We start from the raw sequence: 25,986 nt of genomic DNA on the forward strand, positions 1-25,986 counted from the left end.
CGAGAAGCTCAAGAAGCATCCAATGCCACAGGAAAACACAGAGAGATGTCAGGTAGTTCACTAACAGCAAAAGGCTTCAGGAAAGCCCGCTCAGGAGTTTGCACAGTCTATTAAATGCTCACGAGATCATTATGATTAACTTGACAGTGCAGAATTATAATAAATTGTTCTACATTTTAAAAAAATGCAATGTCCTATGGGACCTGGCTTAAAACCTCAGAACAAGCCTCTCTCTGTGCTTGGGAGGCAGTGTCCACACTCAACTTTGCCTTGTACTATGGCTATTTAGCTCCAGCCTGGAGTGTGAGCATCTACCTGGAAGGGAATGTCTTAACAAGCTCCGTACCCCAAGATCTCTATGGGAGCCCCGGGTCTTGAGCTCACACTCATCCTGTGTGTGGTGAATGTGTTGCTGGCCGTGCTAAGATGTCTCCATTATTCAACTGGCAACCAAAATATAGAAAGGCAACACTAAACATTAATAGGAAGACTCCACAGCTATGGCTATGCACTTGTCCAAGAAATATCTACTGAGCTTCCTCTAAAGGCCAGACTCTGGGCAAGGGGCCAGAAAACTCATGTGCAGAGGGCAGACCTAAGGCAGGGCCTCTGTTCTCATGGATCTTAGGATTAAGTGAAACAGGCAGAAATGAGAAGATGACTTCACAGATAATTAATAAATTATATCACAGCAGTGCTACAGAAGAGAGGTCTGAAGGCAACTAATCCAACCTAGGACACCAGAAACAACTTCCCTAAGGTGGTGGCATGGAAGCAGGAACCTGATAGCTACACAGAAGACAGGCAGGTAAGAAGGTATAAAATTCACTGTTTTATAAACATTTGTAAAAAACCCTCTAGATGATATGCAAACTCAGTGCTCACCCAACAGAAGCTCACAGCATTAGAAGACAGACAGGCATAGGAAAGCATATAGTACACCCTGCCTGTTCGCTGCTGTGGTAAAATCATAAAGACAGGAGGAGAGCCCAGTGGGGCATCTAGTTTTGTGCGGGGCCCTCAGGAGAGATATCACAGAGGGCTGGGTGAAGATGCAAAGCGATGAATGGCACATCATCCAGGAGATGGGGCCTCTTGCAGATGTCCAAGGGCAGGGATAGAGCCAACATTGTGCCGGGGTACAAAGCCGATGCGCACTGGCATCTGGGGCAGAGCTGGGCAAGCAGGTGAGCAGTGACATCATTAGTCAAGATGAAAGTCAAGATTAAGAAGAAGTAGGTGTGAAGAAGGTGATGAGGGAGCAGCTGTGATTGGGTCAGGTTTGTAGGACAGACTGGTAGAGATAGTATCTGGTAGATGACTGGGCTATAGTCTGAAAGCTCAGCAGAGAAGTCTAGTCTAGTGATAAATATGTGGGTCTCATCCACATATAAACAGCACTATAAAAAGTAAAAATCAGCAAGGGAGAAGGCATGTAGCAAGAAAGAAGATCGAATCTGATGTAAGAGAACTTGGTGAGTTATCTACTTAAACTTTCTGTACTTGAGTTGCCTGTACCAGAAGATGGAGGTAATAATAGCACCTTCTTCTCAGAGCTGCTAGGGGGCGTTAGTGAGACAAGACAAGACCCAGCACTTGCATGGTTAGGAGGCCAAGCTCTCTGGATACATTTAGTAAGGACTGGGCAGAAAAGGGGGTCACAAGGAGCATTAGGGACAGGGGCACAAACTGGAGAGAAAGCATAAAATGCCAAGAAAGCAAAAAAATGTCAAAAAGTCACGGAGGGGATGCAGCTAAAGCAGTGCTTAGAAGGAAACTGTAGCTATGAATATCTATGTTAAATGAGAATGAAGATTGCAAATCAGTAACCTAATCACCCACCTTCCAAGAGCAAACTAAACCCACAGGAAGAAAAATGTAGGAAAGATTACAGTGGAAGTTAGTACAATAAAGAATAGAAAAACAATAGAGAAAAATCAAGAAACTCAAAGTTGGTTCTTTGAAAATATCAACAGAATTAACAAACTTTTTGCCAGACTGACCAAAGAAGTGAGAAGACTCAAATTACTAAAATCAGAAGTGAAAGAGGAGACATTACTACAGACCTTGCAGAAATATAAAGTGTTATAAGGGGCTCCTGTGACCAGCCTCATGGTAACATGGTAACACTAGGTAGCTCAGATGAGACAGACCTAAACTACCAAAGCTGAATCAAGCAGAAATGGAAAATCTGAAAAGACCTGTAGCAGGATATTAATAAAAAAAACTAGGAAAGTCAGGTCCAGATGGTTTCACTGGTGAATTCCAGCAAACATTCAAAGGACGAATACCAACCCTTCACAAACTCTGCTAAAAAGTGAAATAGGAGAGAACACTTGTTACTCTTTTTGAGGCCAATATTACCCTGACATCAGCTTGAGACAAAGATATCACAAGAAAGCTACAGACCAGTATCTCTTATGAATATAAACAAAAATCTTCAACAAAATACTAGCAAACTGAATCCATCAATGCCTAAAAAGGATTGTGCATTAAACCAAGTGGGATTTATGCCAGAAATGCAAAGTCAGTTTAACATCCAAAAATTACTATAACATACCATTATCAATAAAAGACCCCCCAAAAAATGATTATCTCAGTAGATACAAAAAAGAAAAAAAATGACAAAATTCAGCACTCAGTCATGATTTTTTTTAAAAAGTGACAAATTTCAGCACTCAGTCATGATTTAAAAAAAAAAAAGAGCAAATAAGGAATAAAGGTAATTTCCCCAACCAGAAAAAGGACATATTATGAAACAGGGCAACTAAGACTATACTTAATGATGAAAGACTGAATGCTTTGTCCCTAAAATCAGGAAAAAGACAAGAGTTCTCACTCTTGCAGCTTCTATTTTCCATTTTCCGGGAGGTTTTGACTAGGAGAATAAGTCAAGAACATAAAATAAAATCTAGATTGGAAAGGACGAAACGAAACTATTTATTGCAAAAGGCATAACCTTGTACGTACACAATTTTAAGGAATCTTCCGAAAAGAGAACCAACAAACTAGCTCTAAAAGGTTTTTGAGTATCCATATGAAAATCAACTGCATTTCTACACACTTGCAATGAACAATCTAAAACAAAATTAAGAAACGAATTCCATTTATAGGATCATCAAAAAGCATAAGATACTTAGCAATAAAATTAATGAGGAAGCATAAACACTGAAAATTAAAAAATATCGTTGAAAGACTTTGAAGACCTAAATAAGTGGAACGGCACCCCTGTTTATGTATCAGAGGACTTAATTTTGTTAAAATGGCAATATTCCCCAAATCACCTATGGATTCAGTACAATTCCTACAAAAAACCCAAAAGGCTACTTTACAGAAATTGACAAGCTGATTCTAAAATTCACATGAAAATTCAAAAGGCTCAGAATAGTGAAACGATGTTGAATTTAGAAAGAGGGGAGAGGAGGGGAGGGGAGGGGAGGGGAGGGGAGGAAAGAAGGAAGGAAGAAGTTGGAGAACACATACTTCCTGATTTCAAACTCATTGAGGGGCGGTAAGCCACTGTATGTGATGACATTGTCTACTGATTCTGAAACAGATTCACAGATACAGAGGAATAGGTCCAGAGACCCCAGTGTGAGAAATAACATGTTCAATGTAACATGGTGGTCGTCCAGATTGTTCTGAATGATCTATTCTTTCAAAATTATTAGGGGACTGAAACAGCAACATTTTTTAAATATCATAAAAAACCGGGACACCTAATAGGATTGGTTCTCAGACCCAAGTTCCAAGAAAGTATCCTTACGGATGGAGTGTGGGGCGGTAGCAGGTGGAATAAGACTGACAAAGCTTCAGTTAATTGGTGTGCGGGGGGCCACGGAGGGAGTCAAAGCCATCTTGCAGTGCATGTGGGGGCCACAGAACTGAAGAGATGGCCAGAAAGACAAGCGTGGATTTCTCTTGAAGGAAATTCAGGGCTTAAGGCAAGGGAAAGGGACAATCAGCCTGGGGTACGGTAGGGGAAGAGTATCTGTACGGGTCTGGTGATGCATATTCAATGCAGCACATCTGAAAGAAGGCAGGACGCACACGGGGCAGGTTGCTCTTCACGGAGAGGCAAGAGCAGCTGGAGACACAGGACGCCACCCGGGACCAACCCCAACCACCTGTGATATCTCAGCTTAAAAACTTTCAAACAAACAAATGAAAGATGACATAATGCATGCACTCGGTTTAAAAGATGAAGGAGATTGTAAAACCCAATTTCATCCGCACCGAGGCCCCTTCCTTCCTTCGGCAGCCTGTCTCTCTTTCCATAAATAACCGCTGTTGAAAAGAACGGACATTCAGTTGTCACTTCCTGGTGCTCACCATTATAATTTTAAATAATGTACTCGCTGCTTGAATCATAGATCTTAATGTCTTGACTTATTGACTCTGGACCATATCTTTCTATGAAATCAGCACAATGCCTTCCTCCACTGCCTAGGTTTTGTTAGTTCTACTCTATTTTTCAAGTACATACCAGTATTTCAGTTTTCTAGGTATCACATTTACAATTTGTTCCAAAATTTATATTAAGGCTTCTGTGCTTTGTCTGCAGGTTGTTTCTAAACCTTATCAATAAACAGCATTAAAAGGGTTTTGTAGGGATGCCTGGGTGGCTCAGTCCATTAAGCACCTGCCTTCACTTCAGGTCATGATCCCAGGACCCTGGGACTGAGTCCTGCATTGGGCTCCCTGCTCAGCGGGGAGTCTGCTTGTGCTCTCTCTCTCTCTCTCTCTGACAAATAAATAAATAAAGTCTTTTAAAAAAAAGAGTTTTGTACAGATTTTTCAAGGCAGAAGTAGATAGTAGGACTGAACCCACTGAGGGAAAGGTCATTGTCAATCAGACTTTGTTGACTGATACATCATTTTCTGTGTGAGCATCACAGGGGTCTTAGGTTTGGCTGGGTTTTTCCCCCCTAGTTTTTTTTTTTTTTTCCCTTGTAACTCTTAGTTGCCAATTTTTGTATTTCAATTTATTCTCACCTTCCTTGGATCCATTTTATGTTTTGGTATAAACATTACTGATAAATTCTTTTAAATGGCATTAATATTTCTGAGTTCATGCCCTTCTCACCTGATTGATGCAATCCTGAAGCCAAACTAAGTTCAAATTATTTTCTCCTCATATTTTAAGGATTATTTGATTTTTAACCTGATCATCCAGGGATATCAATATGAAATCCAAGACAGTATGATACTCTTGCCTCTGTAGGGAAGTTGGGATCTTCCCTTCTCTTTGGCAGGGTGAGGATATTCTCTTTATTCTGGGAGTTATGACATCTCACCAGGATGTACCTAGAACTGTTTTTTAATTATGTTTTTTGAGGGTTGGGGGAGGCTTAAAAACCTGATCACTTCTGCAGCCTGGGTGAGTTTTCTTCTATTTTTATTTATTTTTTAAAAAGATTGTATTTATTTATTTGACAGAAACACAGTGAGAGAGGGAACACAAGCATGGGGAGCGAGAGAGGGAGAAGAAGGCTTCCCGTGGAGCAGGGAGCCCGATGCAGGACTCGATCCCAGGACCCTGAGATCATGACCCAAGCTGAGGGCAGACGCTTAATGACTGAGTCACCCAGGCGCCCCATCTTCTATGTTTAAAAAGTACATCATCCCAGCCCCTATACCTTCTCTTTCTTTCTGGAACTTTTCCTAGGTGATGGATCGAGTACACCTATTCCTGATTTCTCTAGAATCTTTTCCCTTACATTTTCAATGTACTTTTCTTGCCCTTTGATTTTTTCCTTTCTCATGGAAGCACTTTCTTTCTTGTCCCAAGAAAGGCGATACCATGCTGTCAACAAGAAAGCTAATTGGGATTTGTCACTGCTGTTCTTATCACATATCTGAGCTATCTCCGGTTCTGTCTGTTCATTGTTCACGGCGTTGTTTTCACGAATGTCTGCTAGTCCCTGGTTGTCCCCTGATTTAGAAAGAATCACCACGCTGGCTGGGAGGGTCAGCTAGAGTGGGTTCTCTGGATGCACAAATCTGTGCACCAAAGGCCATGCCCTGAGTAGGACGACTGTCTGAATACCTCCCTACTCTCCTTTTCTGGAACTTGTCTGAACTCAACGGTCTCCCAGCCCCTCACATGTCTAAAAAGCTTATACACAGACAAATGAGGGAAAGGGAGTAAATGAGCCATCTCAAAGTATCATAAATTGTGTGTCTTATGCTAAAGAATTCAAAACGAGACATTTAAAATACTGAAAATGAGGTTAGCGGTGGTGCAGTATTATGATTTATAAGAAATACACATTTGGGGGCGCCTGGGTGGCTCAGTCGTTACGCGTCTGCCTTCTGCTCAGGTCATGATCTCAGCGTCCTGGGATCGAGCCCCACGTCGGGCTCCCTGCTCGGCGGGAAGCCTGCTTCTCCCTCTCCCACTCCCCCTGCTTGTGTTCCCGCTCTCGCTATGTCTCTCTCTGTCAAATAAATAAATAAAATCTTAAAAAAAAAAAAAGTTAAAAAAAAAAAGAAATACACATTTGATCATTCAGATGATGAAAAGACATTTTTCATATATATATATTGTCTTCATCATGGTTCCTGGCTCACAGCTCCCAAAACCCTTGGCATTTCCTGAGTGGGGAGAGTAACGGGAGCATCTTTTACTAGAGGATCTGGTCTCCAGAGCCATGAAGGTGAAATGGGTGTCTTGTTATTCAAAAGGAGCCCCTTTCCACCACACCGTGGTTAATGTTAATGAGGGGACCTTTGGCTAAAGATTGGGGGCACTGGTTGCCCGGGGAACCAACCATATAGAGAGGCTTGTAACTTTCAGCCTCCTTTCCTCCCCCCTCTGGGGAGGAGAGGCCTGGAGGTTGACTCAATTGCCAATGGCCAACTATTTAATCAATTATTATTTTTTTTTTAAGATTTTATTTATTTATTTGAGAGCGAGAGAATGAGAGAGAGCACATGAGAGGGGGGAGGGGCAGAGGGAGAAGCAGACTCCCCGCCGAGCAGGGAGCCCGACGCGGGACTCGATCCCGGGACTCCAGGATCATGACCTGAGCCGAAGGCAGTCGCCCAACCGACTGAGCCACCCAGGCGCCCTGCCCTCTGTATTAATGGTTATATTACCCAAAATGCTCCACCTTGATGACTTTATTGATTTTTTTTAAAGATTTTATTTATTTATTAGAGAATGAGAGAGAGAGAGAGTGTGAGCATGAGAGGGGGGAGGGTCAGAGGGAGAAGCAGACTCCCTGCCGAGCAGGGAGCCCGATGCGGGACTCGATCCAGGGACTCCGGGATCATGACCTGAGCCAAAGGCAGTCACTTAACCGACTGAGCCACCCAGGCGCCCTTATTTAATCAATTATGACCATGTAATGAAGACACCAGAAAAACCCAAAAGGATGGGATTTGGGGAGCTTCTGGGCCAGTGCACACGCAGACGGCAGGAAGAGCAGGGAGAGGGGCACCTGGAGCGGGCATGGAAGCTCCGCCCCTTCCCCATCCCTGGCCCCCGTGCATCTCTTCCATCTGCTCTTCCTGAGCTATCGCCTTACCTAATAAACTACTGATCTAGTAAGTCATGTGCTTCCCTGAGCTCTGGGAGCCACTCTGGCAAATTAATCAAACCCAAGGAGAGGGTCATGGAAATCTCTGATTTACAGCCAGTCAAAGCCCAGGCAACAATCTGGGCTTGCCACTGGCATCTGAAACAAAGGGTGGTCTGCTTGCAGGACTGTGCCCCCAGCCTGTGAGATCTGATGCTCTCTCGGGGTACACAGTGTCAGAAGTGAGCTAATGTGCAGGGCGCCCAGCTGGTACCTGGAGAAGTATGGGATGCGGGGGGAACCCGCCCCACAGGCTTTGTCACTGGGTGCAGAATTATGGGAGGTTCTCCTAGCCTATACGGCCTGGATTCTAGGGAAAATGGACTTCGATTTCTTGAGCCACAGAAGTTGCCCATCCAAATACCCTTTGGGAGAAACAGATTTATGTGAATGAGGAAAAAAGCATCTCAGGTAAAACCACAGTCTTTACCTGCATTCTAGCCTGAATTAAGCCTGCTGCAAAAAATAAAATTAAAATAAAATAAAATAAAATATAAAATAAAATAAAATTAAATTAAATTAAATTAAATTAAAATAAAATAAAATTAAATTAAATTAAATTAAAATAAAATAAAATAAATAAATAAATAAATAAAATAAATAAAATAAAATAAAAAATTGTTCAAACCAGACAAAAATCCTAGATTAGAAGAAGTCAGCTCATGAAGTATGAGCATTTGGAAAAGCCTGACAGTCTGTGTGCTATCCTGTCACAAATCCTCACGGACAGTCTGAGATCAAAGGCACTCGCATCTCCAGAAGATTACACAGGTGGTCTCTGCTTGATTCTTGTCTTGGTTTTCCAAGATGCCTTCTCCTCAAAAACATCTGTTCTTATTATAGCATTTAAATTTCATTGTTAAACAAATTCCATATAAATCCTCTCAATAGGAGAGTATAATTTTATATATTTTTAGAATCTCAATTTAATTAAAGACTCATTTCAAGTACCTTCTTAGGTGACCCTAAAAAATGACAGATTTGTTAGTAGGAAACATTTTCCAGACTGTAAAGAGTTAAACATCTCTGGCTTATCTTTCCCCAAAGAAGCAGACTCCTTTTTCAGGAACCTTGCTTTGTGGTGTTCTGGAAACATCCTGCCTTGCAGTGTAAGGACAGGTGTTGAAGCAGATGACACATCTACACCCAGATAATGGAGCCACCATCCCCAGGGGATGTTAGGGGGCAGGGGGTCCCAAGGTATCCTGGCAAGACTCATGATATCTGCAAGAATGAAACAAATGGAGAGGCATGGAGACGTGGCTTGGATTGGAAGGGTTAGAATACATTATTCTTTAAGGCTTTCATTATAGAGAGGCAAATAATACCCCCCAGCTTAGGCACAGAAAAAGGTCCACTAATGTTTGTCTGATGCTATCCCCAGACCCTCGTGCTCAGGAACGCCACGGAGCCAAGCAACATGCATTTCGTGACGCTTTTCACACTGCCCAGAGCCTGACTACATTTGGAGCATTTTCTGCTTGACTCCTTTTCTTTCCATGTAGGTGCGGGAAATGAAAAAGTAAATCATGTTCATAAAAATACCATCATCACCCTGGTCAAAGGATCAGTTACCAGGGTGGACCCTCTACGCCCAGTGCAGCAAGCTAACCCCGAGGGGAGGGGACACCAAAGGAAGAAGGGGAAGAAGGCAGTGGGAACTCGGGAACTCTGCGGACCAGGAGCAAGGAAGCGCTCCATGCCAGGCGGGAAGCCTCAGCGTGCTGCAGTGTGCAGCCCGGGCCTTCCTTCGCCACCAGCCTACTGAAACGGGGCTCTGCGTATGTGTATGTCGTTCCGTGGGCTTCTAGGTGGAGACAAATAAAAGTTGACAAATTGGCAAGTGGCTACAAAAGTCTCCCTCAAACAATCATGAACTACTTTGTTACTCAGGCTTTTGGGGTCCTAGCTAAGAATCATTGACAAATCCAAGGTCATGAAGCTTTACCCCTATGTATTCTTCTAACAGTTTTATGATTTTAGTTCTTATATTTAGGCCACTGATCCATTTTGAGTTAATTCTTGTATACGGTGTGAGGAGGGGCCCAACGTCATTTCCCTGTGGATATCCCGTGGTCCTAGCACCATTTGTTAGAGACAATTCTTCCTCCAAAGAATGATCTTGATCCTCCTCGTCAAAAATCACTTAGCTGTAAATGTGACGGTTTATTTCTGGACTCCCTATTCCATTCCATTGGGCTATATGTCTGTTCTTATGCCAGCACCACACTGCTTTGTCTACTGTAGCTTTGCAGTTAAGTTTTAAAATCTGTAGGTGTGAGGTCTCCAGCTTCGTTGTTCTTTTTCAAGATTGTTTGGCAATTTGGGGCCCCTTGGAATGTCACGCAAATAAGTAAATTGGACTTTGTCAAAATTAGAAACTTTGGTGCAACAAAGAACACATTATCGAGAAAGTTAAAAAAGAATACACACAATGGGGGAAAATAGATCATATATTCCGACAAGAATCTAACATAAAGAATATATAGAGGGCTCTCATAACTGAATAACGAAAAGAAAAACAAACCAACTAAAAAATGGACAAAAGGCTCGTATAAACATTTCTCCGAAGAAGATATACACATGGCCAAGAAGCACATGAAAAGATGTTCAACATCATTAGTCACCAGGGAAATGCAGATCAAAACCACACTGAGGCACCACTTCACACCCGGTAAGATGACTACTCTCCAAAATCAAAATGAAATCAGAATTCAGACTGCCAAAAGGCAATCAGAAGAGAACAAGTGTTGGAGACGTGGAAAAATTAAACATAGAATAACCATATGACTCAGCAATCCACTTCTGGGTGTATACCCCCAAATAACTGATATATAATTGATATATAGATATGTAACTAAAATAACTGAAACGATATTTGCACACCCATGTTCGAGCAGCACGAATCACTATAGCCAACAGGTGGAAGCAACCCAGGGTCCACTGATAGAAGACTGTACAAACAAAATATGATATATTTTGCAATGCAATGTAACATTATGCAGCCTTAACAGGGAAGGAAATCTGGACACCTGTTACAGCATGGATGAACCCTGAGGACACTATGCTGAGTGGAATAAGCCAGTCACAAAAGGACAAATACCCTATGATCCCACTTACATGAGGTCCCTAGAGTAGACAAATTCGTAGAGACAGAAGGTCACACGGTGTGCGTGCCAGGGCTGGGGTGGGGGTGGGGGATGGAGAGTTAGTGTTTGATGGGAACGGAGTTTCAGTTTGGGGAGGTGAAGAGTTCCGTAGATGGATGGTGGTACAGTGTGAACGTACTTCAGGCCCCTGAACTGTACACTTGAAAATGATGAAAATGGTGGATTTTATGTCACCTGTATTTGAGCACAAGAAAAATCTATGATTGTCAGTGAAAACATTTTTAGCAACAACTGAACCATGTCTTAAAGACCACCCTCACGACATGAGCACAATTAACAGCACTGGCAGGACAGGCGGCCCCTCTCCTTTCTCATCCATGTCGCACAGTAAAAGCATTAAGGGTCTATCTGATCTGGCAAAACCAAAGAAAAACCTGATTTCCCGAGAAGACCAATGAACATTTGCACCTACTTCCTGGACCTAATTTTATATCGCATCAAAAGTAGCGGTAAGTATTGCTATTTGAAACTAAACCTGGTGAAGAATGTGTTGTCCAATATGGTAGCCACTCCCCCACGTGAGCTGCAGCTGGACTCAAGGGACAAGTCCTGCACTGGATTTTGGACACTTAGTATAAAAAAGAATGCACATACCTCATTCATAACTGCGATATGGATGATAACTTAAAATGATGCCATTTCATATACATTGGGTACATTATTTCAATTAACTTCACGTGGGCCTTTACTTTTTAAAATGTGGTTACTTTAGGGGCGCCTGAGTGGCTCAGTTGGTTAAGCGTCTGCCTTCGGCTCAGGTCATGATCTCAGGATCCTGGGATGGAGCCCCACATCGGGCCCCCTGGTCCACGGGAAGCCTACTTCTCCCTCTGCCACTCCCCCTGCTTGTGTTCCCTCTCTCGCTGTGTGTCTGTCAAATAAATAAATAAAATCTTTAAAAAAATAAGAATGAAAAATAAAATGTGGTTACTTTAGAAAATGCAAAATTACAGACATGGCTCACGTGGTGTATTTGGTGGTATCCAATGCTCTAGGACAAATCCCTACAATTTTTTCTTTAGTGAAGTTCAACAACATGTTATAAGTCATGCAATCCGTTACAAAATTTAACTAAATGTGATTTTTTAGAAAATTCTTAGAATCCTTGTCTAATTAATAGTGAAAGGCAAAAAGCCACAAGCTATCAGAAAAATACTGATTTTCCTGCTGTGTCAAAATATATAAAATAATATACCAAAATGCATGGTGACAAACTAAAATGCATTCCCTGCTCAGAATCCTATAGAAAGATAAATAGGGGTGCCTGGGTGGCTCAGATGGTTGGGCGTCTGCCTTCGGCTAAAGTCTTGATCCCAGGGTCCTGGGAAGGAGCCCTGCATCGGGTTCCCCTCTCAGCAGGAGAGCCTGCTTCTCCCTCTCCCTCTACTATACCCCCTGTGTGTGCTCTCTCGCTCTCTGTCAAATAAATAAAATCTTTAAAACAACAAAAAAGAAAGATAAATAAAAAATAATGCACGAGGTGGAAAGAAACCCATATGAGAAGTTTCAGAGGAGAGAAATTTGCTACAGTGAGCAAAAGTACAAAGGTCTCAAACACACTTTAGCATCTATTATTTGCTGTAATGATTCTCTTTCAATAATAAGATACTTTGGCACATACTTTCTTCTCTCAGTGTTGTTTTGTTTGTGTTCTCTCTCCACTCCTTGTCTAGTATCAGTACAACAAAGGCAGGGTTCCTGTTGCATTCATTCACCAGGCACATCCATGCATCTGACTCATTGTCAAACACATCGGAAACGCTTAGCACATACTGAATGATTATCTGCAGTTGGAATACATTTTTGTGAGCCAACCAAGGAAAATTGTACCAGAGAAGATAAATGAGTTCTTTAAAGAAACAAAGTTGTGAAACATCTATATAAGACTAACCACTCATAGGTTGGCAATGTCAAGTGAAATAAAAATTTACAAAAGGATATGCAGTAACATTACAGAGACAGAACCAGAGGCAGGGAATTTATTGTTATCATTCAGTAAGTTCTTACACAAAAAAGTTTAAGCCAAAAGTAGTCAGGAGCTACTGGGTATCATGCATTTGGATATTTTGTTTTAGTTTTTCCCTTCGTCTATTTCATCTACTCCCCTACCCCTCCCACCTCTGGGCAGTTCGTTCTCTGTATTTATCAATCTTGCTGTTTGTTCAATTGTTTTGTTTTTCAGATTCCACATATGAGTGAAATCATATGGTATTTGTCTTTCTCTGTCTGACTTATCTCAGTTCTCATAAACTCATCTGTATTGTCATAAATGGCAAGATCTCATTGTTTTTTATGGTTAATATTCCATTGCATATATATATAATATTCCATTGTACATATATAATAGTCCATTGCATATATATATATGCTTTCTTCATCCATTCATCTATCCATGGACACTTGGGTTACTTTCATATCTTGGCTATTATAAATATGTTGCAATAAACACAGGAGTGCAAGTATCTTTTTGAATTAGTGTTCTCATTTTCTTTGGGTAAATACCAAAGAAATGGGTATTTGGATCATATGGTAACTTTTTTAAAGATTTTATTTATTTATTTATTTATTTATTTATTTATTTATTTATTTGAGAGAGACAGAGAGTACATAAGCAGGGGGAGCAAGAGAGGGAGAAGTAGGCTCTCTGCTGAGGGGGGAGCCTAATGAGGGGCTCTATCCCAGGACCCGGGGATCATGACCTGAGCCAAAGGCAGACACTTAACTGACTGAGCCACCCAGATGCCCCATATGGTAACTTTTTGAGGAACCTCCATACTGTCTTCCACAGTGGCTACATCAGCTTGCATTCCAACCAACAGTGCACGAGGGTTCCTTTTTCTCTACATTCTCACCCATACTTGTTATTTCTTAGCCTTTTTGATTCTAGCCATTGTGACAGGTATGTGGTGGTACCTCATTGTGGTTCTGATTTGCATTTTCCTGATGATAAGTGAGTTGAGAATCTTTCCATGTGTCTGTTGGCTATCTGCCTTCTTTGGTAAAATATCTATTCAGGTCTTCTGCCCATTTTTAATCAGATTATTTGCAGGTTTTTTGGTGTTGACTTATATAAGTTCTTTACATATTTTTGAATATTAACCCCTTATTTGATATATCATTTGCAGGTATCTTCTCCCATTCACTAGGTTGCCTTTTTATTTTGTTGATGGTTTCCTTTGCTGTGAAAAACCTTTTTATTTTGGTGTAGTCCCAATAGTTTATGTTTGTTTTTGTTTCCCTTGCCTGAGAAGACATGTCCATAAATATGGTGCTAAGGCCAATGTCCAAGAGATTACTGCTCGTGTTTTCTTTTAGGAGTTTTATGGTTTCAGGTCTCACATTTAGGTCTTTTATCTCTTTGAGTTCATTCTTGTATATGGTATAAGTGGTCCAGTTTCATTCTTTTCTATGTACTTATCTCCAACTGGTGTTTTTTAATATAAAATAGGTATTTTTATATAAGAGGTAAGAATATGTATAATATATAAGGCAAGGATTTTTAATATATAAAAATATATAAATAATATATAATAATATGTATTATACAAAAATAAAACCTTTAAGATACAGAAATTCTTTAACACACTTTATAAGGAGAGAAGAAGCAACCACAAAAATACTGTCTACTGCAGGATGGCTTACTAATTAACCTTGTAGCAAGGACTATGTAAGTGTTGCAGAACTAAAAGGCAAGGCATGCGTTTTATCTTTTATACAAAAAGCAATTGTTCTAAATTCATTCTCATTTTCTGTATGACAGATGGCTTCGAGTAGTAGGCCATCTAGCAGATATTTTACAAAACTAAGCATACTTCCTCTGTCTCTCTAATATAAAGATGAAATTATAAACATGAGAGAGACACAGTCCCTCCTTTGGGAAAATAACTGTCCTATGAGAGAGCAGTTTGAAGACAGATGCATAAAAACGCTTCTAGGAGAGTCACGTAGGCATCACTGAGTTGGTGACTTAGGTTGTTCCTGACTTTTCTCCCCCTGACAAGGGCAACTAACATCTTGTCAAGAACCAGACACCACTGGGAGAATCCTAGAACATGGGGGTGAGGCTGGAACACCCCCTGCAGCCCAGAGCCCAAGACAGACCCTGTTAGGGGAGCAGCCCCACACTGCCCACCTTGCCCTCTCCCCAGGCCAGCACAGTGCCACACAGACAGGTCTCCCCTGAGCCTCTGGTTCCTTCGGGCGGGGGAAGAGAACCCAGGAGGGACAACCAGCCAGCCCCAGCCCTGTGGGTCACTTTGTGGGAGCCCCTACTCTAATTCACACCCTGGGACCTGCAGGGGAATCTCTGGGGCTTACCACCAGGAATCTATGAACAGAAAATCTGAACAAATCAATTACTAGTAAGGGGATTGAATCGGTGATGGAAAATCTCCCAGTGAAGAAAAGCCCAGACCAGATGGCTCCACTAATGAATTTCAAGGAGAACTGACACCAGTCCTTCTCAAACTCTTTGAAAAAAATGAAAGGAGGGAACACTCAAACTCATTCTATGAGGCCAGCATTATCCTGACACCAAAACCAGAAAAGGATGCTTCTAGAAAAGTAAACGACAGACCAATATCCCTGATGAGTTTAGATGAAAAAACCCTCAATAAAATACTAGCAAACTGATTTCGGTGGCACATTGTAAGGATCATTCACCTTAATCAAGTGTGATTTATCCCTGGGACACAAAGATGGTTCAACATATGCAAATCAATCCATGTGATAGATCACATTAACAGAATGAAAGAAAATAACCATATGATCACCTCAATAGATGCAGGAAAAGCATTTGACAAAATTCAACATCTACTCATGATAAAAGCACTCAACAAATTAGGCATAGAAGAAACATATCTCAACATAACAAGACCATATATGACAAGCCCACCACTAACATCACACTTAATGGAGAAAGGTTGAAAGCTTTTCCTCTAAGATCAGGAACAAGACAAGAGTGCCCACTGACACCACTCCTACTCAGTATGGTACTAGAAGTTGTAGCCAGAGCAATCAGGCAAGAAAAGAAACAAAATACATTCGAATTGGAAAGGAAGAAATAAAATTGTCTCTAATTTGAAGATAGCATGATTTTATATAGAGAAAATCCTAAGGACTCTACCAAAACACAGTTAGATCTAATCAATGAATTTCACAAAGTTGCAGGATATGAAACTAACATAAAAATCATTAGCATTTCTTGGGCGCCTGGGTGGCTCCATCGTTAAGCGTCTGCCTTGGGCTCGGGTCATGATCCCAGGGTCCTGGGATCGAGTCCCACATCGGGCTCCCTGCTCGGTAGGAAGCCTGTTTCTCCCTCTCCCAACCACCCCCCCCCCCGCTTGTGTTCCTGCTCTTGCTATCTCTCTCTCTGTCAAATAAATAAAATCTTAAAAAAAAAATCATTAGCATTTCTATACACTATCAAGTATTCTTAAAAAAATGAATCTTCATTGCAGCATTATTTACAATAGCCAAGGCACAGAAACAACCTTAGTGTCCACTGATGAATGAGTGCATGAAGAAGTCGTGTATATTTATACAACGAAGTATGATGCAGGCATTAAAAAAAACAAAAACAAGGAACCCTTACCATTTGCAAAAACATGGATGGACACTGAAGGCATGATTCTAAGTGAGATAAGTCAGACAGAGACGGATACTATATGATTCCACTTACATGTGAAATCGAAAACACACAAACACAAACCCGTTTCAAACTCATTGAAAAAGAGATCGGACGTGTGGTTACCAGAGGCACAGGGTGGGAAAGGGAAAATGGGAGGAAGGTGGTCAAAACAAAGAAACTTCTAAGTTATAAGATACATGAGTCATAGGGCTGCAATGTGCAGCATGCTGACTAGAACCAACACTGGTCTGGGATCCTCAGGAACGCACGTAAGGGTATAAATCCAGAATTCTCATCCCAAGGGGAAGATTTTTTTCTTTAAAAACTTTTTTCTGGGGCGCCTGGGTGGCTCAGTCATTAAGCGTCTGCCTTCGGCTCAGGTCATGATCCCAGGGTCCTGAGATCGAGCCCCACATCGGGCTCCCTGCTCAGCCAGGAGCCTGCTTCTCCCTCTCCCACTCCCCCTGCTTGTGTTCCCTCTCTCGCTGTGTCTCTCTCTGTCAAATAAATAAATAAAATCTTAAAAAAAAAAAAAAAACTTTTTTTCTTTCTTTTCTTTTTACTATATTTGTATGAAAAAATGGATATTAGATGAACCTACTGGAGTACTCATTTCACAATGTATGTACATCAAACCGCCATGCTGTGTGCCTTAAACGTATACAGTGATGTATGTCAATTATTTCTTGCTAACAACTGGGGAAAAAAATGCTTCTGCTATGACATGACTTGGTCAGAAGTAACGCAAATGTGTCCCTAAACAGCTCTCCTATATGCACAGTTAAAAATTTGAAAATCAGACTTTTTTCTATCATTTTAAAGGTCTTCCAGATGAAGGATTCCCATGGGTGTGGATGCATTTGATAAAAATGCATGGACGCCCTATCCATCAGTCCCATTTCGAGAATGTGCCGTGGATGTCAGAGGGGAACAGAGGCCAGAGAAGGGATTCCTGGAAAGTTGCCATTTGAGCAAAGATTTGCGAGAGGTGATGGTGTGAAGTCTGGATACTTGGGGAAGAGCTCCCCAGCAGAGAGAGCATCAGGTGGAAGCACAGATTCCAGCATGACCTGTTTTAGGGCCACGGAGGATTCCAGAATGCAGGGAGGGAGACGGGGGAAAGGTCGATGAGGTCAGCAAGTGATAGGCAGGCGATGGTTGTGGAGACAGCTTTGACCGTGGGAAGCACACTGGCCACTGAGGGTTTTTAGGAGAGGAGGGACGGTCTCACCCTGCTGCGTGGGACCTTCTTGAGGACTCAGGGGCAGGGTGGAAGCAGGAGACAGTCAGGAGGTCCCGGCTTGTACCCGGGTGGTGGCAGGCAGGTGGTCAGTGCCATCCAGCTCAGCTCACCCTCTGGGTCCATGACTACAAATGCCAACCATACGCCAGCACGCCCCATGGGGTACCCACGGCCAGGCCTCTGCCCTAAGCTACAGACTTATGTGCCCTCTCCCTGCTGGGCCTCTCTGCTCAGATGCCTTGGAGACATCCCAGAATAACGTGTGCACAACTGCACCGCCCCTCATCGGCTCCCTCGTCGTGGCGGATGGCAACACTCCCTTCCAGTTGTCCCGGCCTGAGCCCTCAGAGCCCTCCCGAACCCCCCTGATCGCCTGCGCCTCACGCCCAGTCCCTCACAGAGCGCAGCAGTGGTCTCCCCCGAACACGGCCAGACCGCACCACGGATCGCCCTTCCCGTTGTTCCCACACGCTTCCCATGACCCTCAGCCGGGTCCCTGCAGCCACCTCCTAAGCAGAAAGTGGGCTTCAGCCTCAAGCTACTCTCATCAACTCCCGGAAGGCACAAGACCTTGTCTCCCCCATTCTCAAAACCTTCCACTGGCTATGCTGTCTCAGAGAATAGCGGCTGATGGGCTCACCCCCCACCCTCACCCTCACCTCCTCCCGAGCTTCCCCTAGCTCCCTCCAGCCACACGCCTCCTCGTTGCTCCTCGGACAACAGCTGCCATGCCCTTGCCCCAGGACCTTTGCACTGGCACTCCCTCTCCATGGACCACTCTTCCCCCCTCACCTTCTGCAGACCTATATTCAAATGTCCCCTTCACAACAAGACTCCCCTGACCATCTTTCTCACTGCATGACCTCAGCCCTAACCGTCTATAACCTCTTCCTGCCTTATTTTCCCCCATAGCACGTACGCCTTTCTGACATACTACGTAATTTACCTTTTTAAAATTCGTGTTTACTTCCACTATCCCCTAAGCTCCACGAGGGCTGTTATCTGTTCATTCACTCTGTGTGCCCAGGGCTTGAACACCGCCTGGCCCACAGGAGGCATTCAGTATGAATCTGCTCGGAGCGTGAATGCATGAACCTATGTTTTACTTGTAATGAACAGACAGGGAAGGCCAGGCTCAGCAAGGTGGCTGGGCCAAGAGCCACGTGAACAGAGATCTGGGGGGGGCCTCTCTAGGCGGCCATGCACCCGTGGTCGTGATGTGCACCCCGGTGGGCTGGGCCGCACCTCAGATGCGGCTTCCAGGCTGTAGGAACAGAGTAGTGCGAAGCCGGCCACTATGTCAACGACAGGGCGAGGCCCGGCTGGTGAGGCGTCGTCCCCGGCCCTCCGCTGTGGGAGTGCATCCACAACGCAGACCACCACCCTGTGCAGGCCCCGCGTGGGGAGAGCTCTCCATGCACTTGCAGCAACCTATCTAGAGGCTTCCAAATATCAGAAGCGGGGTGCCCTGACCACAGGCTGTAGGAGGGAAGCCACGTGAGGTGAGGCTGGGCCGGGAGGCAAGGTCACGGCCACATGTGTTTCCAGACCGCAGCGTACAGCCGCTGAAGGGGCCCGGCTCCACCGGAGAAAGTGGACAAGAAGCCTGTACAATAAATCGGGCCCAAACCCGGGTGGCTTAGACCAGAAAGGCGGCAGGGAAGACAGCATACAGGTAGGGTGACACCGACCGGAATTGGTGGTGGTTGGTCAGGGAAGGAGTTCAGATGGGGAGCGAAGGGAAGTAAAGCGTCAAGGAAACTGGCAAGGTTTCCAAGTGGCAGAACCGGAGGGACGGGACCAGACCCTCTCCTGAGAGCATGCTGGGCAAAGGGTTGTAGGGGGAGGTCGTGAGCTGCGAGTGTGTTTGGGCCCGACGAGGCTCACGGTGGGTGGGCAGGTGGATGATGCGTCCAGCGCGGGCTGTAGCGCCCGGACCCCAGTGCGCATCTGGGAGGCACAATGACGTAGGGACTGAAGCCCAGTGCGGACAAGACGGCTTGTGAGACCCACGAGGAAACAGCAGAGGACTCCAGCACTGAACGCGGGGGCAGGCAGCGGGTCTGCAAAGCATCACGAGGAGCATCAAGGGGTGGGAGTGGCTGTATGGAAGGGCCACGTCCTGGAAGCCAAGGAGGGCAGGGCCTTCAAAGAAGAGGGGGCTGCACAGTGTGAACTGGGAGTAGGAACCGGGAAGGGAGGAGAGTCCCTGGTGAGCCCAGCAAGAGCGGTTCTGATGGAGCACAAGGTGCCGCACAGGAACATTTCCTGAGACCCTGGCTGTGAAACGGGGATGCTTGCACATTGGTGGCCGAATGGTACCCAGTTTGGTTTCGATTAATTTAAGGATACACAGACATGAAGATGTATGAACACCAGTAGGAAGGTAACAGCTGATGAGACCAGCAGGATGAAATGTCAGCTCTGGGACAGCAGCAGAACAAGTGCACTGAGCAAGTGTGCTGCTAGGACAGGACGCTGTGGCCGGAGAGGGGACACCCCACGCCCTCAGGAGGGGGCAGAGCTCCCAGGACTGAGCAGATTCCTCTGCGACTGTCACCATCAGGTGGACCTCCAGAGGAGAGGAGGGAAAGACAAAGGTCTCCCAGGTGACATTTGAGCGCACCATGAGGACAGACGCTGAACGTGGGGCCAATGCTCTTGGTGATCGAAGAAGAGCATCGGAGGTCAGGAGCTGATGGGATGAGTAAAGGCAAGGGCACGGAGTCAGGAGCTGTGAACCACTGATCGATATTTATGTGTGTCTACTCTACAGTTACCAAGCAGATCAGCAAAACATGCCATAAGAGTCTGTGGCTACCAATGTGTCTGGAACCCAATGACAGGTGATACTGGACAGTCCTTAGCATCACCTGTCCTCCGCAGGCTTCCAGTCAGCACCAGGACCCCCAGAAGCCTTACAGAGATGGAGAGACCAGAGCGACAAAAATGTCAAGCAGGGGATATTCTTAACAGATGCAAAACCACATGAATTCAGTGACATAGGTGGGACTGCCTGTGGGGAGATGAGCTCAGCCAAGGAACAGAAGGAAAGAGTTGGCAAAAGGAGGAACATGGACCTAACCGGAATCAAAACAGGGAGTCCCTGGGGGCCCGGCTCAAAGGGCAAGATATAAAGGAAAAAAAAATACAATCTTTAAGATTAATTGGAGAGTGTGTATACCAGGTGAGCTAGAAGAAGCAAGGTGCAATGTCAGAGTGCGAGCTCCACACCAGGCTGCACAGAAGAATGAAGCTGACCCGGCGAGGGAACAGAACCGTTAAAACGCTGATCAGGTAACAACCACCCACCAAAGCAGCCCGGGAATCCTGACCCTCCAGCAGGTGCACAGAGGTCTAGCAAGCTGCATCTTGAAAACACCTCTGATTTAGGCATTCGTAGCCCCGATGTTCAGATGCGGGACCCGAGCCTCCAGATGGGTCAAAGGAACAGCGGTCGATGCGCAGCTAGGAAGTGGCAGAACCCGCATTTCAGCTGAGGCTTAGCAAACCCAGGAAGGCGTCCAAGCCAATCCAAATCAGCAACAATGGAACCAGGAGCTCAGGACACTAGAATGGCAAGGAGGGAAGTTTTTTCTAAGAACATGTAATATTGCCAAGCCACTTCCAGAATGGTCTCATATTTGCTTTAAAAATGCAACAGTCATGTTAGGCAGCTAATCACAGACGGCCATGTATGTTTTCTGACTCAGTCGCCAGAAATAGTTCCTTGCCAAGATCTGATGGAACGGAAAGGTAGGTACTGACATATTTAGCAGGCATGCTGAGTCTTCAATAGTAAGGAACCAGCATTACCATCGGGTGTGAATACAACGGTAGCTAGTCAAAGACAGATAGTTTATCAAGTGATAGCTAATGAGTGAGAAAGACAGAAAGGCAAATGGGTCTGTAATATCCTCAGTGTCTGGGGACTGTTCCACAGACAGCTTTCTGTAAATCTCAGGGGTTATCTCACAAGCAGGGGGGCAGTGAGATAGCCCACTGATCTTATGAACACATGTGTGCCGGCAGGTGGCGGTGACAGCTGGATAGCACAGTTAAGAAGACATGTCCAAGTTCATACAAAAGGGAAAATGCCATTGAGCTGGATTTTCGCTGTGGTAAAGCTGGGTGAGCTGGTGGCTTTGCTCTGGATGCAGAGACCTGGATGCTGATCATTACCCCCCCTTGCCCAGTATCAGCGGAAGATGAATTCCACATTGAAAGTCACAGGTGTGCTCCAATAAGACAAACGGAGGGTGAAGATGACAGAGGAAATAAAGTGTCCGCCCTCCAGGGGCTCCTCTGTCTGAGCTCTCATGAGCACATGGACCTTCTGGAGCCCAGCTTCAGAAGTGGAAGGAGGAGAGGTGGGGGAAGCCCTAATGGACAGTCTCTGTATTCTCTTACTTCAGAAAAACAATCACTTTCCAGACATTAATTAGCTTTAGAACAATACTGCACAAATTCCTCTCATACAAGATGCTGCTCTCTTTAAACCTCCTATCCTGGTTTTGAGACAGCCAGCCATGTGATAGAAATGCCTCCCCCCACCCCGCCCTCCACCCCTCCATCGCCCATTGATCACCGATCACCAAGTCCATCCAGGGGCGGGGTGAAGAAACTGACATCTTTTCATTAAGGTCACTCATTTCTGGGCTTCAAGAAGTCAGTATTCATGGGTCAGTCAATCATAAAGCGTTGCATTTCACCAAACTTGACTTACTGGTGTTAAAATGGATAGAAACATCGAAAATGCATACACATACCAGTAAAGGATAATTTGAAAAGACCCATGAAGCATATTCAATCATGCAGTAAATACATGCTCACTCGCTGTTTATTGATTTTACAATGGATTTGCTGTTACCTGCCCAGTAACGGAATTTAAACATGAAAACTGAATGACCTCCAATGGGACATGGGGACTCAGTTGCTGACATCTGCCATCAGGGATTAGACAGAAGCAAACCGTACTTGTGCAAAATGGCAACACCCACCACTATGTCGGCTTTTGTTTCTGCTACAGCAGATCCCTAGGTTGCAAGTGGGTTGAATCCACAAGTCTATCTACTGGTTGGTTAATTTTCAGAGAACCAGGTATTTGACTCAAGGTATCTGACCCGACCAGTTATTTGATCCAATCCTCCTGTTTTACTGATAAAGAAGCAAAAACAGGTTTCAAGATCGCACAACAAGCTAATGGTAGGGAAAGGTAGGACACTGGTCTTATAACAATTTGAGATTATCTGTATATTTATTTTTGATAGTGTTTGTTTGGTTCAATTTAATCGTTTAATGGCTTCTAACCTTTCAGCTTTTAAATTGCTTTGTCAAAAGGTTCACATCCCATATCTATGCTGGCCAATACAATAACCACTAGCTACATGGGCTACTTAAAATGTAGCTAATCCAAATTGAGATGTTCCCTAAGTGTAAGACTTAGCATGAAAAAAAAACAACAAAAAAACAAAAACAAACACTTGTAAAATATCTTATCAGTATTTTGTATCAATTACACTTTTAAAATGTCACTTTTGATAGACTGGGTTAAAGAAAATACATTAAAATTAATTACACCTGTTTATTTTTACATTTGTAATGTGATTCCTGGGACATTTTAATTTATGCATGTGGCTCACACACTTTATTTATTTTGGACAGCACTGATTTATAAGAAAGCACTTAACTGCATTAAGGACAGAGCTATAAGGAACCTTTCTTTCCTGAATTTGCAAATGGTGAGAGCAAAGCAAGAGAGGATGGGAGAGCACCTGCTCCGAGCACTCTGAAGAATCCTTACCTGGTGAAGGAAGAGAAACTTGCAAGACTCATAATAAAACAAAAACTGAAGCCTAACTTGAAGTCAATTAAACAACTTCAGGTTAATCCTTACTTGCACATGCATGTGTAAATTTAACTTGTAAAACAACATTAGCAATCGTGACAGTATGACAATCATCACCTTCCCTTTTGATTAAGAGCAGGTATTTTCCTAGATAAATCATAACCAAAAACAATGTTCTAGAAATCAGTTGTGTCTTTAAAGAGACATGTGTCCATTGTAAGTAGCCAAACCAGATAGATAGATAGATAGATAGATAGATAGATAGATAGATAGATAGATAGATAGATAGATAGATAATCTAACCCACCTTACAGGTGAGAATGGGACACAGTGGTTATCTGAATTGAAAGTTACAGGTCAGCACTAAGCCCTTTCTAACTTAAAACAGTTTGCAGGCAATCTCCTCACCCCAGAAAACCAAATGCTCCTCTTTGTAACGAACAAAATTTTTAGTGCAAAAATTCACTGCATTTATCTTGGGGGGCTGGGAAATGACGACTCTGTCCAAATCAATAGGTTAATTACATATCAACCATGGCAACAAAAGCAGAAGAAGGAACATGTGTTTACTGTCACAGATGCACTCTCTTTTTGACAAAGAACCCTTGTTATTTCTCAAAGGTTCCAGTTTCTCAGTAAGACGTGCAGGTACGCGAGCGGAGACAGTATTCACTGATTGCTGAGCACGCCAGATTGCCAGCCGCAAGCGCAAAGGCACTCCCACAACTCCGAATTCAATTTGGGTGTTTTCTGAGTCTCTCCTTCGGAACAACTATTAAATCTGTTACAAGAAGAGGTTCTGGAGGTTTCTGCAATAACCGTGCACATTTAATTGCCGTCTGCAGAAGTAGCTCAGGAGAAAGCAGCGATTCTGGGCGCTGTGAGACAGTCACCTCTCCCCGCTCCCTTCCCTGTGCTCACCACTGGGGACGATCTCCCCCTTTAGCAAACTAACCGCCATGTGTTAAAGGGGATGAAAATGTTTCCCTGCCTTGTCCCTCCTGTTTCTCTGAGATGAACTATGGGTCTTCCAGGGCCTCAGCCCACAGGAATGCTGGGCTCCTGCATTTCCAGAGACAGAACTGCTGACAATTTGCAATTTAAGGCAACGACCCCCCCCCCGAAAAACAGTATTATCCCCCCACAAATATGTTAAATTTATTCTAATTTTACCCTCCCCTTTCCTCTCCCTCCCACTCCACTCCTTCAAATCCAAATGCCGCTGGAAAAGAAGTGCTTTTGGACTGATCTGGAATGTGAAATGCTCCAGCTTTTTATTGTTACCTAAAAAATCTTCCTTAAAAAGAATATTTTATAGGTTTTTAGTTCAAAGCAGGAAAGGTCTCCTATGCTAAGACTAGCTTCTCGCTCGGAAGGGGGTCGTTCCAAAGTTAATACGGGCAGAGACGCAGAATAAATGCCCGGGAAGGCGAGCAGTGTCACGGCATAGTTGCAAGGACTGAATCCCACCACGAAGCTGTATTTCACCGGCCAATGGAGGGTACCGGGGGTGCACCGAGCTTCCAGTTTAAAAGTCTCCCAAACCCCCAAGAATGGGAATTGGTTTTTAAAGGAGAACACCAGCATTTTTCCGGCCGGCCGGACGGCCGGAGGACTCGGGGCGAGCACCCAGCAGTGCTTTGCAGGGAGCCGGGGAGCTGACAGGAGTCATTGTCATCTTGGGAAGCCACATTCTTACAACTACAGAAGGGGTCTGGCGCCTCTCCTACCCCTGCCCTGAGCCCAGGGAAACGGGGGGGGGGGGCACATGTAGCGATGGTGAGACACATCTTTTAAGAGGAGAACTGAAATTTATAGCCAAGTCTCAGCCAAGCCCGTCAAGGGCTGCGCTGTGGTCCGAAAACATGCTGAGCAAACAGCAGTCAACGTGCTCTGCATCTTCCTCACCTCGAACCACATCTTTGAGGACTCCTGAAACCCATTCAATCAACTCCCACAACAGAAACACCTGCACCGCAGGGTTTTCTGAAACACTAACTCCTGTTTTGGAAGGAATCCCAAGTACCGCGTAAGAGACAGGTTCTCTCGTCCAGAGCGCACGTTGTACACAAGGGGACCAAGACGCACGCCCTCCCTACGAGGATCCTGAGACGCCGCTTCCCCCCGCCGGCCAACTCCCGCAGCCGGACTGCGGACTCGCCCTCCCACACGGCGGCAAGCCCTCCGCGGGGCTCGCGAGCGGGGATGGCCAGGCCGTCCGTCGGAGCCCCCAGCGCGGGCGCGGCGAAGCCACAGCGGAGGACGGCGATCGTTACCTGAGGAGCCGCACAACTCCGCCCGGAGCTCCTGCGGGGCTCGCCTCGCCTCGGACAGGGCACCGCGCAGGCTGTGCGGCGGCGGGCTCCTCCCGAGGCAGGCGGGGCGCGCGCTCCCTCGCGCCGCCGCCGTGACGCTGCTGTCAGCTGCTCGCCCGCCGTGCGCCCCGCCACCTGCGCCCCGCGCCCCCCGCCCCCGCGCCCCGCGCCCCCGCGCACCTGCGCCCGCACGCC

At 44.7% G+C, this 25,986-nt stretch overlaps 1 protein-coding gene across 2 annotated transcripts in view; it reads right to left on the reverse strand.

Moving 5' to 3' along the window:
• DIRAS2 (DIRAS family GTPase 2) overlaps window positions 1-25,986 on the reverse strand; it is a 34,570-nt gene that overhangs the window by 5,533 nt on the left and 3,051 nt on the right. The gene's annotated exons all lie outside the window — the stretch shown is intronic.

The sequence above is a fragment of the Neomonachus schauinslandi genome, chromosome 13 (assembly GCF_002201575.2).
Source record: "Neomonachus schauinslandi chromosome 13, ASM220157v2, whole genome shotgun sequence".
NCBI lineage: Eukaryota > Metazoa > Chordata > Mammalia > Carnivora > Phocidae > Neomonachus > Neomonachus schauinslandi.